Here is a 14,553-nt window from a genome sequence, read left to right as displayed (position 1 = left end):
TAACTTAGGTGTGCGGATTTCTATGCACTATAACAATATACCTACCTCGCGGTAATTTTTGTTGGAACTAAGGTTTTTTACCATAGTTCGCAACTGTGAGCGACAGTAATTATATTCCATTTCACAAAGGTTTTAAGTGCGGGTTTTTAATGCATTAAGGGCCGATTTCTTCACCTCCGCTTAGTGCGTAAACCAGGTTTAAGCGTATGGGTAAGCATCGCTTAAGAGTTAAGCGTTAAGGTGAAGAAAAAAGCAATAAGTGGTCATCAAAAATCTAAAAAATCATAAAAAGACATGTTGGATTAAATTGAGACGATGCTTCAAAACACCAGCATTGTTGCAATAAGATTTAGATTGGATATTCACCAGTAATTTAAAATTCGTAAAATAGGATCGCCAGATGTGCTGCAAAATAAATAATGATTGTTCCAGTCTTAAAAACCCCTTACGGCGTTAATTAAACACAGCTTAAATGCAGTAATATTCAAATGTTACATAGTTGAACCAGAGCAAATAATATGATAAGCTTAGAAATAAGTCCCACATCATTTAATTCAAAATAGTTCTGATATCCTAATGCACAGCACAAAATCTATTATATAATCACTTTTCCATAAAAACTTACGGCTAAAATTAGCTCCCACTCATCTATCGCTGGATTAATCGATGAACAATGTCTCTCCATGCGTGTAAATACGGCGGAACGTTTACAGCTTTCGTCTCCGCTGAACCGCTTAACAAGCCATCCAAGGAAAACTATCTACCAATCCCTCACGGCCCCTTCATCGCCTGGATTCTCTCTACACACTACTCCGATTCACATACGATATGCGGCAGCGAAAATCACACGCGGAAAACTATGCAACTATGATGACGAACTTCGATTTTACCCCGCCATCAGGTGCTCCCTAATTTAAATATGTTCATCCTCTTCTCGATTGTCAGCAAATGCAACTGCCAGCGAACGACATCGCCTTGGCATGGAAAACTACACCCACCGCAGCATCTTATTAGTGGTCCTCGAGAATCTCGCGCCCTACCGACCAAACTGCCCCAGTTTCCACCACTCGCTACCACAGATTCCGTCACGCGGCACTGACTGATAGTAGATCTACTACGTGAAAGAACTCACCACGGGAACAGCCGGAACGGCACTACCGCGTACGGGGCCAAATATCCTCAGTCAGACCTCACCGGAAGACGATGCTGGCGAGGACTTTCAGGGAGGATACGACAAATTGGGAGCGCGCGCGAATTCATACTGCCGACTGGTTCCACAACATCATTTGGGATGCTGAACGGCGGCGGTCCATTCGATTGAATCGCGTGTGTGAGTCCTTACCGCTCTCAGGAGCGCGCGCTGAGCAGTGTTGCCAAACGTGGTCTTAAGAGAGAAGAAGGGTAAATCATTTGGAAATTTATTATAAATATTTCAATTTATTTTCGCAATTTGTTGTTATAAATTGATATAATTAAAATAATCATTTAAATTATTTAGAAACCTAGTTCAACAGCAAACAATCGCATTAATTTTTGTCCTGTAAAAATAAATACCTATTTGAAAAATGCAGAGAAAGAGTCTTTGCGAGCATTTTCGCTAGGGGCATCGAAGCAAGCCACGTGTTACTTTCGGCTTCTTTTGCTCTTCAGAGAAAAAACAACTCGATCGAAACAGAATAACAAAATTAAAGCAAATTGACAGTTGATGAAGAATCGAAATCAAAATAGAAAGCTATAAATCGATTTGTTAATTTTCTATTGAAGAAATTTGTAAATATAAAAACAACAAAAGATTGGTGATAAGTTTCTATTTATTCTTGAAGGTCTGGTGCCAAAAAATAATATACAACGCTAACATTTACCAAAACGTCAACGATTGGAATACATAATATTGGCTATGCATGCCAAATTATTATCGCTTGATCGATCAAGCAGAGGACTACATGGAAAGCGAATATCAGGCAACCGAAAAGTATCATCATACCCGTTTAATCGGGACCCATCTTAACGGGATGCTGCGAGTGAAGCATTTTTCTCCACACATTCCGAGAAAGAGAGCCACACTCTGTTGAACCGCACTCGGAAAAGGCGGGAAAAACTCCGGCAATAATGTGCGATGGCGCGCACCACACTCCAACCCAACGGGCTGACGGATGACAGGACATCGTGCCCGTGTAGGTATTCCAGCCAGCGTCGTCTTCCACGGACCAAACGCAAAAGCATCGCACCGAAACGGCTCCTTCTGAGGAATCACGCCGCTCGCTCGAGACGAAATAAAAACGGACAGCCTAATCATAACGTTACGGCAAATCGAACGGGCCGCATCGTCGTCGGGGACAGTTCCGTCCTTGGGGTCCCGAGAGTTGTTGCTGCGGTTTGCGGCGTGACTCGGAAGACGGTGAAACCGTTGGAAAATAAATAGTTTCCGCTCAGGTTCTTGCGGTGGAGTGTGTGCGTGTGTATGTGCGATTGTAAAAGCGCGGAATTGCTTCACGTGGTTTTGTGGTTCGGACGTGTGTTTGACTGACAAGTGATTACTCCGGGATTCAGGAAGCGAAACAGTTTAATTGTGCCAAACCTCTCAGCGTTCGTGAAAAATTGAATTTGAATGGTAAGTGTTATTCACATTGTTTCCCATTCAACCCAAATTGTAGAGCTGTGGATAATAATTAAAATTCATGCTCAGTTGTCAGTATTTTGGATATAAGCCGTGAATTTCTTATTTGAATAACATGAAAAAAACATTTGTGCTAGTCACTTAACATGCGAGTGTGTAGTAAGTAACTTGGTCCAGAAACCTCGATTTCTTTTGAAAGTGTTTATTGAATACCAAGCTTATGATCACTCTGTAATATACGAGACTTCAACGACTTGATCAGTTTCAAATTATTTCTCATACTTTGAGTATCACTCAGACCGATTCATCTATAAAATTAATTTTAGAAAAAAAAGTAGAGAAAGGAGATTAACTAAAATCGTACATTTTAAACAATTTAACAAGTTATTTTGAACTTTTTCTACACACTATTTTTTTTTGTTGGAATCCAGCAAAGTTTTGCTCATTTTTTGTGATTTATTCTGCCGAATAAATTACGGGTCAAATAGCAAAACTTGTTTCCAATAAAATGACAGTTCGAATGTTGACATTCCAGCAAAAACGCTAATTTTGCTGTATTTTCAGCATTTTTCAGAAAATAAAAAAAAATTACCGCCATTGCATTATAAATAGATCATAATGAACCCGATGGCTTCAAACATTATTTATTTTTATAATTATGACCCCATGATTTGAAAATATAATTGCATTCGTTGTATGGCACCACACAATGCAATTTTTAGATTTTGTAATAATTCATACAAGTAGAATTGTGTGAAGCGGCGTCTTTTGCAATATGACATAGCTCCTTACCTAGTTTCGCCAAACCGTGACACAATTTGATGATCGCTCTGCTAAAAGGTTGTCTTTTACTTTTCGTTTTTGGGATGGTTTTTTAATTTGATAATGGCCGATATAAATATTAAATTTATTTTATGTTTATCAACTTTCCAAAAAAATTTTTTTGCCATTTTAATTTTTTTTTAATTCTTGAATATGTGCATCATTGTTTTTATCTTGGTACGAAATATGTGATTTATAGACCATACATTTGTCACCAAGAATATTTTAAATGAAAATAAAAGCATATATATCTATCGGCATAAAGATTCTATATCCTATCAGGTCACGCATATTAAGGGGACTCTTGCTTACAGATTCCGTCTAATCTCCCTTATAATATGTGGCCTACCCATTTCCACCAATGTTCTCGAACATCTACATATTGTTATCGGTATTTGATGGCTTTTATGTTGCTCGGCACACGCTATCCAGTTGAATGGTCGTCCGAATTGTAAATTTTAAACATCATGAGCGTTATCTTTACCTATATACTCAAAACGTTACAAGATCAAGTGGTACACTCGAACTTTGGTGAGTGGATCAATCCGGTATGGTTACCAAATATTTCGATAACACGCAAAGTTATCCCCCGGCCGTGGTTTCATGTCCATCCCAATTTCGCTATCTGCCGGTATCAGACTGTCAAGATATTTAAATCCTCCGATCGTCCGGCTACTGCAAAGTTTGGGGGGAGTTTGTTCCCGTTCACACTCAACCACCTGGTCCTGCTGACTTTGATGGTGAGACGCCGCAAAAAAAGCAAACGGTCAGCCCTTTGAGCTCTCTCAGCATAAATAGGAGTCGCAGTACTAAAGCCTGTCCACGTTAAATTTCAGACACCCATCTCAAGAGGCAATTTTTGAAAATTTTCATAAACCACTGAGACGATCAATTTACATGACAGCTGAATCTGTCTGCATTATGTGTTGGTTTCAGATGTTTTAAACACGCCCAAATTGATAAAAATGGCGACAAATCAATTGGACAGTACCTAAGTGTCCGAAATTTAACGCGGGCAGGCTTTAATATAGCTTTCGTGATCATTAGCCAATACTGGGCGGTTTTTTAAGAACACTGGCTGAGACGCTGTTCGAAGATCTCGAACCAACACTTCAGCTGACCAAGTCAAAGAGCAATTGAGGCAATAACCTCCGGTTGCTGCATCCATCCTTTGTTCATCGGTCAGGAAGTCCACCTATGTATGCCTATCCTGTCTGCAGCAGCGCCCGACTCCTACTTACAGGAATACATACCGTTGACGGACTCTACTTCTCTGATTCTTCACTTTCATCGCCGTTTGCTTCTCTACGCTCCTCAATCTTCCGTCGGGTTACATCTGTAATCCATTCTTTTCGCTGAGTGAGCAGCTCACCCAAGTTTTTCTCGCCGATTTCGATAAAAGCATTATTTACTGCCCACTCATCTTCTACGCTGCCACCTTCCAGAACATCCACTACCCGAGTTCTAAGATCCTCAACGAACGATATCTTCACAGCTGGATCTTCGGGACGCTCTATTTGATTCGTCGTCCGAGCCTCTCCTGACACCACTGAATCCAACCAATGCGTTGTCGCCAATTAGAAGATGATAGTCAAAAGCAATGTCAGCGCTACGTTTATTACGGATTCAAGAAGACATCGTCTCTGTTTTGACGTAAACTACGTCTAAGGGGAAGACTCGGATACAGGGTGCCAAATGAAAATTTCCAAATCCGAGACCGTCACGAAATCATGTAAGATTTTGAACGTTAATAGCGCATTCATCTTTCGATGGATTTTTGAGATTTATATATCAATCGACTCGTAAACTCTCCACCAATTTGCTAGTCTTATTGAAACTTTTGATTGTCAACGTTAAACTAGGGTATTGGACCATTTTGGCAGCACCTCCTTTTCCCGTTCGCAACGTCGTTCAGTGTGGTTGGCTTTTTGGCTCTGCTTTTTGTGCGGTGCTTCGCACCAGTTTGGCACAAAAAGTAGAGCCATAGCAGTGACCGCGGTCGGCATTGTGTGTAATGGAACGTACACACGGTCAAGCAGTTTGACCAACATTGACTCCACCTCTCGTTTATTCAAACATCCGTCAAGTTTTACCAACAGCGGATCGAACAATCAATTTATTCGACCAACAATATCACACACGAACGAGCGAAGCGCCAACTTGAGCACCAACCATCAAAAAATATATCGGGGTTTGTGCAACTTCACTACAAATGCTCAAACATATTCGGCGAACCTTGACTCCACCCCCGACAACTCAAACCAAAATCAAACCGTTTTATTTTTTTCCAACCGAGCCGCAAACTGTCAAATGATTGTTCGAACAACTTCACACACGTTCAAACAAAGCAGCAACCGAAGCGTTTTCTTGGGGGCGGAGTCAATGTTCGTCAAACTGCTTGACTGGTGTGTACGTTGCATAAGGGGCCCCATACACGTTCCGACGTGTTGTACAACTTTGCTCCGCCCCTAGGAAATTTGGTTCGATCGCAAATTGTACTGCTCAACAGTCGTACAACTTGCCCACAGACGGTCCAACTTTACTCCGACCGAGCCAAATTTCCTGGGGGTGGAGTCAAAGTTGTACATACAGTTGATCGATTGTTAGCAACGGGAATGCAATGTGATAATGCAATAATCGCAATGCAAATGAACAACCATGTTCGATTTAAAGATAACTTAAGCCGTTTTATGATAATCTGCAAATTATTAAATATGCACCAAAATCAAAAGGATTCAATTTTAATTCAGGAAGTGTGAATGCACTTCAGATACTCTATGGGTACAATCATGCGGGACTTATTGTATACGGCTATAGCTTCGTAGCGCATACTTTCTTGAAACGGGCTAAAGGTTACAATAGAGCCATTACCTTCTAGCTCTCCGGTCTTGGATTCTTGCAATTATTTTAAAAATATGGTTGCATGAATATGTTATCTATAATGCCACTGCCAGATAGTGGGAGTTAAATTAAAATAAAATAGCACACAAACCCTATTCCCGTCCGCAACGATTACTACTCTGGTGCATCTCAACCGAATGACTTGGTTTTTGGTACCGTTCTGATTCAAATCCCGAACATGACTCATATTCTGAACACTGGCGTTTTGGGACTCAAAACTAAAATTGTCCTTGGTTTTCCACACTGAGGATCAAGATCAAGATAGTATTTCTGCATATTTAATAATCATACTCCACTATTTTATTTCCACCTATATATGTACAAAAAATCAAGATATTATATAGTTGGATCGCTTTCGATAAACGAACGTTGCGGATGGGAAAACGGGGTGCTACTGTAAGGCTTCTTCTTTGAAAATGTAATGAAAATGTAAGCAATTTATTGACCTTTAGCTGGATTAACCACACTCAGAACAAAATCAGCAATGATTCAAATTGTTCGGGCTGTCATTTTGAATATGAATCTGAAACATTCAATTTCCCAGCAGCTGTTCTAGATTCATTTTTTATACCAGTCAACTATCAAAAACTTAAAACTGGTGTAACGCTCAGTTCTGTTTTCTGCATGTTTGAACCACGAATGAATCACGAGATTCAAATATTTGTCAATTATTTTGGTGGATGAATGATCATTTTAACTACTGATCAATCCTCTTTGCAATTACGGCACCTTTCCTGGCAGCAACATAATTATTTTATTTACCGTCGTCGGGGGTGACAATGGGTCAAATGGGGGTGAGAATGGGTCACTGTTTCAACCACTTAGAATGCTTGTAGAATAGATTGAATGTATCGGAGGGCAAGAAGACTAGAATATAAGAGACCTTTTTGAACGAATTTGCTATCCGACCTCCAGGCTGCCGGTAAGAGCGATGACCCATTCTCACCCCCGGACCCTTTGTCACCCCCGATGGCGGTATTCGATCATTTAAAAACACGAATGGAACAATGCTGGGGAAACCAACGAGTTTGTTCTGTTTTGCTCCAGATTCAAACTAGAGTAGTGGTCGAAAATTTGGAATGAAACAGAATCACTACTGATTTCACTCTAAGCCGAATGCAACAGTTGGATTCGCGAAAAGCATCATTACCACTTGGGGTTTTAAAGTTAAAATTTTCAGCTATCGTACCGTCGTCGGGGAGACAACGGGTCAAATGGGGGTGAGAATGTGTCACTGTTTCAAGTACATAGAATGCTTGTAGAATGGATTTAATGTATCCGAGAACAGTAAAACTGAATTATCAACCTCGCATGCCGCATCGTGTTTTAAATTTACATGGAGTTTAGTATGGGAAAACGTACTTTTTTACATTTTTGCTCTTAGTGGCTTCAATTTATCATCAATCACGTGACTCAATACGTTAGCATATAGTCTGAAAGATGCCGAAAGACTTTGCCGAAGAAGGTACGTAGCTGGAAAGTCTACAAAAAATGTTATTACGTTTCGAAAATTGATCGTTTAAACCATATGCAAAAAATCAATGTTTCTGCCAGCACTACCGGACAACCTATGGTTATCGAAAGGCAAAACCCATCTTCCTTCTTGTCGGATTTTTTTGTCTTTATGAAATAATTCCGGATAACTCCCATTAGCTCTAAAGCCCAATAAGATCAATTATTTTGAAATAACACTCAGTTAAATTATTGGTCTACGTAGTTCGGCAGTGCTGGCAGAATAAACGATTTTTTGCACATGGTTTGAACACTCAATGTTTGATTTTTTTTTTTTTGAAGTAGGCTGTGATTAATAGCGGACGCAAAAAAATACGTCAAAGTTTTTCTCTTGTTTCAAATTGGTTTCAAAACCAATAATTTGGCTGTTGCTGCTGTTCTACTGTGATTTTCGAATGGCTTTTTGAAGAAATTGTGAGCTAGGACACCGGATTGTGATGAATCTGAAGTTTCCGGAATCTTCGCAAATTTCCCAACCAAACATATACATACATCATAGTTTTTCAAGCGTGGATCCACCGTTCCAGCTACTAATCTGGTGAGCCCGTTTCAGTTTATTATATTACGCCCATCTAACTACGATTGGGGAAGGGGACGTGAAATGCACGTCAAGTAGATCAGCATCAGTGACGTAGAATAAGAGTCGATAATTGTAATTCTAGTGGTACATTGAACAGTTTACTTAAGATTTCAGACAACAAAAAATGATTTCAATTCAGTTAACTTATGTTATTCCAGCGTCCTGGGACATATAGTAGAAATAGGACAGCCCTTATAAAGGCTCATCCAACCGTGTCTGCACTCCGGGCGCTAATAGGTTAGAACTATTTACAAGAAAACTGTACCTCTAATATTACCACAATAGAACTGTTCCAAGTAATCCACGACTAACTTTGAAGTTTAATAACTCATGAGCTCTACTTCTTACCATGTGTTCAACTTCGCTTATATTTTCTCAACCATTGTAATACTTGTAATACAGGAAGGTATAAATGAACAGCACTATCATGAATAATTATGAAAGATGAAAATTGTAGTGGTATGTGAGTCGTTTGTTGCAGTTGTTTACAGTTTTCCTATGGAGATTCAAAATATGCTGCAAATATTTATCATTTACGTTGTTTATTTCACTTGTCATTTTTCATTGGAAAGTATTCAGAATGCAGAAAGACGATGTTGAAATAATGGTTTATATTTTCATGGGTCTCTTATTGAAATAAAGTCAGAAAGTTTTTACTGTGTGCAGGAACAACTCACTATGGGGATTAAGGCGGACATTAATCGGAAAATCGACTTTCACCAATCAATATTTCATTATTATTTTTTTTTGGAAAGTAGATATACAAGATAACAAAACTCCAAAATTGCAGGTCCCCACGAGTTATAAGATGGGGAGAGACCTTAGAAACATTTCTTGTGCATCCACTATCCTGACGGAGTCACGGATTGGTTCCGGTTTCATATGTTGGATACCCTGCTTTCGGATATCAGTTGCTCCAAGCTTTTATTAAACTTTGCGCTATTTCAGGATTCAATTAAGTATAATTCTTCATTTCATAGCTTACCCTTCGCTCTCCTTATTTAAAGCCTCATTCTCGATACTTCCATCTCCTCGTTCTTATACATCTCGTTTAGTTGCTTCTTAATGTTTCTCTGTTTTACGAGAACATCTCCCTGAAGCATTATTTTCTGGTTGTACCGAAGGGACAATGGGCTTGGCGGCAATGCTTCTGCATGTGCTTCTGCCTGTCGTATTGAGGCGGGTTTGCTTCTGCTACGACAATAGAGGCTTGTTTGCAGCTGTTTGATCATTTATTTATCCACTTAGAATTCATTTGTTGATCAAAATCATTATCATATCAGGGGGGAAGGGGAATTTAATTTCTTTTTGCTCTTTTTTCGTTTCAGAGAGCGAGCAAAGGCGCTTAAACCTAGGCTATTAGCCAGGGCAAGGCTAATACCTTCGCCCCATCCGAGGAAAATCATCGGCCAGGATAATGGAGTGACATAAATTTCTTAGCAAAGTCACTCCCAACGTATTTCCACAAATTTTCTATCATTTGCTTATAATGATACTCCTAAACCACATACCCTACCCACCATCCAATTCCTTGACATCTATGAGGGCGTCGGTGAGTCGCCGGCCTCTCGTTAAGTAGATGTCATATCATCATTTCCTTCCCTTTCCTAGTAACGGAGAAGATGGGCGTGGCCGGCAATGATAGCTTTCATGTTTTATCATTTTGGACCCTCAATTGGATTTCCATTGAATCCCAAATGGAAATCCATAAGCAATTGGGGTAAGAAAGGTAAAGAATATACATGACAACTATCAGTATGCAATCTACGAAATACTCCGTTACAACGCAACGCAACGCCGAGAACAGTAAAACTGAATTATAAGTGACATTTTTGAACGATTATGTTATCCGACCTCCAGACTGACGGTGAGGGCGCTGAAGTCGCCCCTGACTACGGTATCCAACATTGTTTTATAGAAAAATATATTAGCTCTTTTGTTGAAATGTATTCAACCGTCTAAGACGAATTAAGTACTCTCCATTTAATTCCACCAGTTAATGGTGGTTAACTGGTGGAATTAAATGGAGAGTACTTAATTCGTCTTAGACGGTTGATTGTTTTATATTTTAAGTTATGGTAGTTTTGTTCTAAATCAGTGGACATAAGTAATCGAATGAATTATCTTAAAATATGACTACATTCCTCAATGCACCAAACTGTTTTACGTAGTTTACGTTGGGCGATCGTGTCTTGTACATAACCCTTCAGATTTTTTGCTAATCCATTTCCAGAGGAGCTAAATACTACTGCCAACTAAAAGCGGGTTTGGGAAATAAGTCAAATGCTGCTGCCTGCAGACATGAGAAGCGGGCGCAGGAGGGCTCCCCGACTGACGATGGTAGGAAACTCGCAACAACAGGCGATATTCATTTCCTCTTCGATATTTCACGACGCCTGAATGGAGCAAGGACAAATCCGTGAATGACAGATAAAGACATGACATGTCAGTCACTAATCGATCTAGCTGATCAGCTGAAACGTTGGTTCGACAACTTACAACAACTTCTTCATATTTTGACAATCTCTCCTAATTCAGATATAACGGAAAGCTTGACAATTCTTCATTCTGTCACGCTTTGCATCATGCTGGAGCAGGCCATTTAATTTCGAGAGTCCCTCCATTTGGTACTGATTGACCACGGAATCGTGAGTGTGTTGTCAGCTGTTGCTATTTCCCATCGTAGTCGACAAAATCATGAACCTCTCTAGCAGTCTACCTCCATAGAGCAATCGAATGAGATGATGATACTGATCTACTAACGCCACAGTGCTCTACCAAGTCGAGTAAACTGAATGACCTGGTCTTATGCTTCCACTCAACAAACTCCAACTCCACGGGCAAACAGTGGAGAAGGTCGAAACCAAAGCCAGCCAACGTCGGACGGCGGACCGAGATCAACATAGAACATGGAGATCCAATTTGTCCAGGCAATGCACCAAACCTCGAATACTCAACTCAAACATGAAATCTGTGATGTTATACACCAGTGAGACTAGGTGCGTATTGGCAGAAATCACATAGGTTTGCAAGTATTCATCACCCGATGTCTATGTTTTACAGCATGGGCCTGGTGGGCTCACAACTGGAGCTCGAATACTGAGCCCCATCGACGATCCAATATCAACGGCAACTGTGAATGGGCGTAGGCCGGCCACAGACAACGTAAGAGCAGAGACAAAATTTGCAATCAAGCGCTGGACTGGCAGCTGGCAGCAGGTCATTGCAGCAGAGGCAGACCCAGGATCGCCTGGCGGCAAAACCCTAACAGAGAAATATACAAAGTCGATGGGAATTATACTTGGGCTCAAGCCAAGGATGGAGATCCTTTACCTTGGCCCTATGTACCCTAAAAGGTGCTCAGAACACAACAATTGTTGTGTGAGAATTGGATCCCACTTAATGAATGCCACATGTACATGGGTGCTGAGAAAGAAGCCGTATAGCCTATGGATTGTGTAACTTTTATTAGCAAAGTAATAGAGATTTATTTTAGAACTTGTTTGGAAAAATCTTTAATTTTTTATAAAACAAATGGAGCTGTAACTCTCAAAAAGCAAAATTATTTTCAGAGTATCGCATCTTGGAGTAAGATAAGCCAAATCTGCAACCAGATACCTGATAAGACATCTCAGATCGTGTAAGGATTGAAAAGCGCCCATGCAGCAATCTGCACGGCGAAGCCGAAATGGCCTCCTTACAACTGTACAGAAACCCCCGCAGCTGGTCCACGCATATTTCTTGCATGGGTAAGTTCAACGTCCATTGCATCCTCTCTACTGGTTGATCCGAGGCCGTATATATGCCGCTAACAAGTAGCGTGGCATTTCAATGATTTTAGGAACGTGAACATGATATGACGAGCTGTTATGACGTGCTTCACCGATACTACTTCAAACTTCACCTATTTATTCAGTATAGTCCGGGAAGTCTGCAATTCCGAACCTTCATAAAAAATCCATGTTCAGACAACACATCTCTGATTTCAAAAGTACACCTGACTATTGCCCCAGTACAACCAATTTGAGCTTCATCCTTAACTTGAACAAAAGCTTATAGTTCTAGCCGTACTTTAAAAATTTTGGTGTTATGGATTCAACAGTTTAGAGTCCATCAGCAAAATCTTTCCAAAAAGAAAAACTAAAATTTCTACGGAAATAAGGAAATAAGCACAAAATATAAAGTTTGTGCTAAGTTCATTAGGCCGTTACAAATATTCAATTAACTTTTTGTCCTACTGGTCTCCGAAAGGTCAGGGGGGGGATGATAAAAAATAAATATTAAAATGAAAAAAAAATCAAAAACTCCTCGGATTTGTTAAAGAATGTTTTGAAAATCCTCAAAATTATCCGAATTTTATGTTGTTGCCCCCTCAAAATATTATTTTTTGGCAAAAAAATCCGAGGGGGGGGGAGACAAAATAGATTTTAAATATTTGTATATTGGATAAATAAATTACAAATATTCATATTCTTTGCTTTCTCTAAACATTCTTTGCTATCATCCATTAAAATTCCAAATTTTTCATGCAATTATTCCCATTTTGGATTTTTTTCGTTTCCTTGTTATTTTTTTTGCCCCCCCCTCGTGTTTTCCAAGAGCTGTCGTACATAAAATAAATTTAATATTTGTATCGGCCTAATTATATTTTTCCTACGAAGACATAGAATGACGATGATTATGAACATTACTAAAGTTGAAAATATTCCTCCAAATATGCTGAATATCCAGGTGCTGCTTCTAGATTGTTTAATCTGGATGAGTTCGACTTTCCTCTGGTTTTCGAACATCTGACTTGAGATGAAAGATATTAGTTATGTTGCTGTAAAACTGATGTGCTTACTTGTAGTCCAGGGAAGGCTCCGAGAATTTCAGGTGTGTTTCTTCGCTGTTTGTAAATGTGGTGTTTTTATTTCCGGGAACGAATTATTACCCGTGTAGGTCAATTCCATGTCTGGACCACAGTTTGATGTGAGAGGTATTTGTTCCATCTCACTGATCAAAACTTTATCATCAGAGATCATTTGTGTAAAGCCGTGATATTGCGTGAGTATATTGCAATGGCTTTGTTTGCCAAAAAAATAGAGATTTGACGCATCCGGATTCTATAATTTTGATGAATGGATAATGTTGGGTAAAATCATTTGTGTTTTCTGTTGAGAAAATATCTTGCCCGGATTTTATGATGTGGGTTGGAATTCCGGTAATTATTGTACTATTGACTATCTTATTTTGGGATTCGTAGAATCAACATCTCGTGTTTAACGGCGATTTTGGATTCAACGAAATCTAATGCTGCTTCCGGAAAATGTGTTGTAATTCCTTGTTCGTTAACTATGGATTCTATTGCGAAGATCTCTTTTAGTGATAGAAATTTATCGTTTCGGTCAAACGACCCTTTCGGCGAAATGGTCTGTTCGACCAAATGGTATATTCGGCCAAGCAACTTTCGGCCTAGTGGCATTCGGCCAAATGGCTTTCGGGCGAATTGGTCTGGGCCAAATGACCCTTCCCCGATTTCATTTTGGTTGACGTCTAAAGGGCGTCAGCTAAAGGCGTCGTTAAATACGTTTGCTCGTCCTTCTTTATATTTCATGTCATAATCGAAATTTTCTAGATCTTATCTCCATCTTAGAATTTCGGGGTTTTATACGAAGTTTTGATAAAAATAAGGGGTTTAACAAGAGTGAATTTTGCGCCATAGAGATAGTTTTTGTATTTTTGTGTAGCCCATTTAATGGCTAGAGCTTCTCGTTTGAGGCACATAGCGATTCCAAGTCTGAAAACATTCTGGATCCAAAAGCGATAGTTCTTTCAATTCCTTCTTGCATTTGTGACAGAACTGCACATAATGCGTGGTCTGACGCATCTGTTTTTAATATAAAACGTTTATCGTATTGTGGGTAAGTTAATACTTAATATTCTGATATTGAAGGTTCAATACTTCGCCCTTTTTTAAATATTGTGTCATATGTCTTGTATTTTTGAAAAATCTCTGATAAACCGACGATAGTATCCTGCCATCCTTAATCGGTGTATCCGTTTTGGGAATTGTCCAATTTATAATCTTTTAAAATTTTTTAGGATTCGGTTTAACACCATCTTCAGAGATGACGGGACC

General features: G+C 39.5%; 1 protein-coding gene across 3 annotated transcripts in view; it reads left to right on the top strand.

Moving 5' to 3' along the window:
• The window catches only part of LOC134207731 (gamma-aminobutyric acid receptor subunit alpha-6), a 642,164-nt gene that overhangs the window by 520,113 nt on the left and 107,498 nt on the right, over positions 1 to 14,553 (top strand). The window contains exon 1 of one of the 3 annotated variants that reach the window (XM_062683579.1): positions 2,072 to 2,611. The exons of the other annotated variants lie outside the window; for them this stretch is intronic. The gene's annotated coding sequence lies outside the window, so the exon portion shown is untranslated. Of the gene's footprint in view, positions 1 to 2,071; positions 2,612 to 14,553 lie in introns of those variants that run through there. 3 annotated transcript variants of the gene reach the window in all.

The sequence above is a fragment of the Armigeres subalbatus genome, chromosome 1 (assembly GCF_024139115.2).
Source record: "Armigeres subalbatus isolate Guangzhou_Male chromosome 1, GZ_Asu_2, whole genome shotgun sequence".
Lineage (NCBI taxonomy): Eukaryota > Metazoa > Arthropoda > Insecta > Diptera > Culicidae > Armigeres > Armigeres subalbatus.
Note: the sequence above shows the minus strand (reverse complement) of the source record. Positions and strands in the feature narration are given on the sequence as shown.